This window comes from Caretta caretta, chromosome 2, assembly GCF_965140235.1.
Source record: "Caretta caretta isolate rCarCar2 chromosome 2, rCarCar1.hap1, whole genome shotgun sequence".
Classification (NCBI taxonomy): Eukaryota; Metazoa; Chordata; order Testudines; family Cheloniidae; genus Caretta; species Caretta caretta.
Window position 1 is genome coordinate 2,123,082 of NC_134207.1, and position 5,524 is coordinate 2,128,605.

Below are 5,524 nucleotides of genomic sequence, written 5' to 3' on the forward strand. Positions count from 1 at the left end.
CCACCTAACCGTCTAATTATTAGATGGGCATTGGAAATAGAGCACTCATGTTCGGCACCTGTTCAGGTGATCCGTAGCCAGAGTAGAAAAGAGTCTTCTAGACCCTGGTATCAGGCCAAATGGAGACTCTTCTGGGCCTGGACACAACTACACCAACATTCTCCAGATACTCTAAGCATCCTGTTCTAGACTACCTCCTGTCCCTGAAGACTTCAGATCTCTCTACTAGTTCCCGAAGAGTACACCTAGCAGTGATTAGTGCCTCCCTCCCTCACTATTTACCTCTCTCCATTCTGACAACTGACCATTTATTCCTACCCTTTGTTTCCTATCTTTTAACCAGTTACTGATTCATGAGAGGACCTTCCATGATGAGTAGCCTCTCCCTCCTGGACTGCCCCTTGAGCAGACCAGATTCTGCCCTCTTAAAGTCTTCAGCCCCCGCCCATCGGGTGCCCCCCGTGCCAGTTTTCTCATATCAGCACAGACCCTGCAGGTGACTTTGTTGCCAAGGCTGCCTCCCCTGTGTGAAACCGGTTCTTCTGGATAGGGACCAGTCCTTTGTCTAGGGTGAATAGATTTCTAATGATTGGGTGCTTGAGTCAGTTACCTGCTGCTGCTGTTCTTTTGCTACCAGCCTTTGGAATGTCAGGCCAACATGGAGGCAAATAGACCCTAGAGAAGGCATACGGCTGCATATTCAGAATGGAGTTTGCAGCTAGACACATACGAGTCATAAATTGTACAGACACATTCCCACATTGTGTCAATTCATCATTGCGATAGCTGAACGCATCATTGACTGTGGATGGCATGGCTTCTAATTCCCTTCCCCTTCATTGCCGTGCGATATGGAGAGAACCTGCAGCAGATGCTGTGTGAAGAGAGGACAAAAGAATTGTGGTTGCAGACATGACATTCCACAGCTGATTTGCTTGTGACAAAGCATGAACACTCAAGCTGTGTCTGCAATTGATACGAGAGCTTGCTTTGTCTTCAACAGGCTGCTGCATGCACTGATTCCATTGGTGAGCAGGGGCTGGTCCCCCACTGAAGCAGGCTGCTGCTTGGCTCAAGGGAGATCAGTTGCGTTCAAGCTAATTTCACTGTTGCCAACTCATGATTTTGTCTTGAGTCTTATGATAATTATTGTTTTCCTTAAAGCCCCGCTGACTTCAGCCTTTGTTCTTAAAGAAAAAGTAAGTTTCTAGCCTTCGTGGCTGCAGGGAAAGCTTCAACACGTGACCCCCGTGCACCCAAAAGGCTCAAACAGCGAGAGGCAAATAAAAAGCGCCCCAAATCTGTTGTTTTTACATAATCTCGTAAATTTAAAGCCACTCTCATGATTTTTGGTGAGCCTGACTCAGGATTTTTGGACATTTGGGGTTGGCGACGCTGTGATTTGGCTGCCCCCACGATAGCTCTATGGCAGAGATACGGCGGGCAGGGGATGAACACACAATCTTGCTTGAGTTCTGGCTAGTTTAATTAATGGACTGTTTTGGGCTGTGACCTGTGATTTGGACCTGTATCCCTTTTGCTGGAAAAACAAGCCGTGGCATTACTGATTGATGATTGGAGGAGCTGGCCCGTGCCTGTCATGAGGAATGGGTAGGATTTTTCAGGATGTTGTAATCAAATTACCCTGTGGCTCTCTTGCCAGGGCCTTGGTTTTGTTGATTGTACACCACCACACAAAGGGAGAGAACTCAACCATTGTATTTATGAACGACACACGCAAAAAGAGGGAAGAAAGTGAAATGATCCAGTGTGAGGCAGTGATGCTGGGCAGTGCTCCCTGCCATGCGTCACCCAAGCAAGATGCCAGGTGCACCCAGAAAAAAAATGCCAAAAGGAAGGGGGAGGCAACTGGTGCATCAAAACTGGCCAGTCACACTGAGTTGGGAAGTGTCTAACCATTTGTCTGGGGGTGCTCAGGGCGGTCACAGAAGCACCCCAGGGCCTGTGTAGGCATACTTCCCTCACCTTCAACTATGGCCGGTCAACTTCCCATACTTAAAATGGGACTAGGCCAAATCCATCTCAGGGAGCCTTACAGAATGGGTAGCGACCACTCTGCCCCAGACAGCTTAGGGGCCAGGAGAGCTACGCAAGGGAGAGCTTAACAAGAATTAAAGGGAGTGGGCAAAGGGGTGAGTGTGGGGCAGAGGGATATAGTGGTTGGGGCAGGGACCAGGATCGGGCTCATTGTTCCAGGTTGTCTGCAAGCGCTGGAGGATGGTGCCATCTCCTGTTCCTCTCAGTTCTTAATTAGAATGTTAACCTGGCAACCATGATGTGCATGTCTGTGATCATCATTTTAAAAGAGCTAGGGCCACGTCAGTCCATCAGTGCAGGCTGGATCCATGGGCAAGTCCTATGTTTAACACCTGTCCTCCAGGCTTACACAGGACCTAGCACAATGCACCTCAATCCTCTGGGTGGCCTCTCGTGGTCAGCGTGGCTTCTGTGGGATGGCTGTTGGCTTCTAGATTGTTTAGGTCTAAACATCTGGTTGTGTCCTTCCTACCTGCCCAGTTCTTAAGGAGCATGTGACATTTTGTTTATATGTGGAGGTACTAGTCACTTTGGTGTGAGATTAAATTGACTGAAAATTATTATTTGTATTACTATAGCATCTAGGACGCCATAGTGTGTCACATACTTCTTCCTACAGAGCTTCAATTAAACGCACTTTAAGTGTTGTTGAGAATAAGAGGACAGAACAAAGTGAATAAAGCACAATCTGTCAGCTGTACTTGGAGAGCCCATTCCCCAGCCCTGAGGGAAGAGAGCTGAGCCTCCCAAAAATCACACTGGAAAATCCTCACCCTAACTCCAGAATCCAAGAGGAACTAAAATCAGTAAAGAAAAAGCAAAAAGGTGGAGGAAGGGAGGAGTGGAGAAATGCTAGTAATGGTCCCGTGCCTTTTGTTCTTACTCTGTCGTACTAGGTATGTCCATCCTTCATCAGAGAGTGCTTCCTTTACCTGCCCTTTGTCCTACATCTTCTTCCTAAGTCCTTCTGCATCTGGAGGACTGAAGGCTTACTGTGTCACTGGGGGGAGCTGGGTGCAGGACTCCATGATCTACCCTTTTTCCTTCACAAAGTCCTTGAAGAACTTTTTAAATTAGATTTCTTAATGTTTTCTTCTTGTCAGCACAACTCGGGACCAGGTGCTCTAGCTGGTTTGCTCTTCAGGAGCAGATATTTTGCTCTTGCCCGTTCTGTTGTGGGGTCATAATCTAAAAACCATCTCTCTGACCACAGTGGCATCCTTTTCTGCCTTCTCTCCCTCCAGGCATGCCCAGCACCTAAGACCTACAGGTCATCCTCTTTCCTCCAGCCCAGCCCACACCTTTGGTTTTGTTCACTTCTCTATTTGAATCCTTTTCCTGGAACCAGCCCTGCTACCCCCCCCCCCCCCATAAGACTTTAGTCACCCCTCAGTGGCCTGCCTACTCCAATAACTCAGTCTATTCATTTGTCTATTTTGGTAGGTAAAAGGGGGTGGGCCCACTTTAGAGGATTTGCCAGGGTTTTGCCAGGGGGTTTCTCTCCAACCTGTGGAGGACTCCCCAGGACAGACTAGCTCTGTTGATCCTTGGAAGGACACGGATCCAGTCTTCTGCTCAAAGGATTGACACTCAGACAGTATTCTTTGAAAACAAAAATATTGTTTATTAACACAATATTCCCTAATACAATAAATTTATTAAGAAAATAAAGAATCCATAAATTTTCTTCAGGCATAATGTGTATCTGTGCTAATTGACTTTAAGTATTCAAAATTGCAGTATCATACAGTTTTTAAATTGCTTCAAGTGGTCACATTCCATATGTGATGACCAGTCACTCACAGAATACTGACAGCAAATCCTTAAACATCTAAATCATAACAAACACAAAAACATCCAGCTTTATTATCCCGAACACTTACATTTACACAGTTTAATTATTCTTTATAGGAGAGTTATTTTGCTTATTTTCTCTATCTTCTTTTCCCTGAGAGCGCCTTCTCTTCTGTCACTGTTACCAGGGTTGACACTGCTCCGTTGTGACTGCTTACCTCTTCTAAAGTGATTTTTGGTCTTTTCTGTTTGTTCTTGATTCTCCTGCTGCTTATACACACACCAGTACCTTCCACTCTCTCTGACTCAAGAGTGTCAGCTCTCTGCCTTATATACAGATTTTGGCCTATTGGGATTGGTTATTTTTACAGTCATAAGCTTTCCTACCAATCAGGTTTAAGCCCTCTATCTGTCAATCAAAGCTGGACCTGATTGAAAACTTGTGCCTTATTTGCCTGACCTGATTGAAGACTTTCATCTTGCCTGACTGACTTCTCCCTTCAGGTTCTGGAGTGATCTTTATTTCACCTCAGCCTCCCTACTTGCTATTGGCCGAATCGCTCCCAGACCTCCATTCTGGATTTCTCTAACTGTGACTGCTTGTGACCGCCACCTTGTTATCGCTAACCGCAGCCACCTAAAACTATCTTTAACTATTAACCCTCTACACTTGTAAACTATACATGTCTAAGTAGACCCTAACCCTGACCCTGCCAACAAGTTTAATTCCGATCTCTCCCTGCTTCAGCTGGTGGTGGCCATGCAGCGCTCTTAGTGCTGTCTTCCTTACACAGAGCAGCTGAAAAAATCTCATCTCACCCTTTGACTTTGGAGGCGGATCCTGACATGAGATTTTGCTCAGCAGCGTTGCTGGGAACATGTGATAGGAGTTTACCCTGAACCAAGTGTAAGTTTTTTGTTAAGCTTTAGATACTAGAAAGTATTTTTGTCTTTATTTCTCTTGTAACCATCTTTTACTTTAATGCCCTATACTTGTACTCCCTTAATAACTATCTCTGTAGGTAAATAAACTTATTTTATAAACCTAAACTAATCCAGTGGTTAAACTGAGCTGTTTGGTAACTCTGGTGAAGGTAGAAAACTGTCGAATATTGACCCTTGACCTTTACTATCTGAACTGTCCAGGAGAAGCTGGACCATGCAGAAGAGAGTCCTGTAGCGGGACTGGGATCCCACAGAACCCACTGCCATAATAGCGGGAGCAGGTAAAATGTTTTTTGTTGCGGGCAGGCCTCAGGGAGCAAAAAACCAGTCTGTGCTAATTTGCAGAGAAACGCTAAAATTTTTTTTTTAAATAAAGGTTTTAATACTTAAATGTTAGCGAGGAATAGAAAGCGATCTGATGTCTATCATCACAGGAGTTAAAGGGGTTTTTTACATGGTTTAAGCATGATTTGCTTTATTCTTTTAGTGGTAAAACTTATGTCTGAATTCTGTTTCCATATACAGTAACTCCTCACTTAACGTTGTAGTTATGTTCCTGAAAAATGCGACTTTAAGCGAAACAATGTGAAATGAATCCAATTTCCCCATAAGATTTAATGTAAATGAGGGGGTTAGGTTCCAGGGAAATTTTTTTCACCAGACAAAAGACATATATACACACACTGTCATATGTAATATACATACACATACACACACACACAAAGTA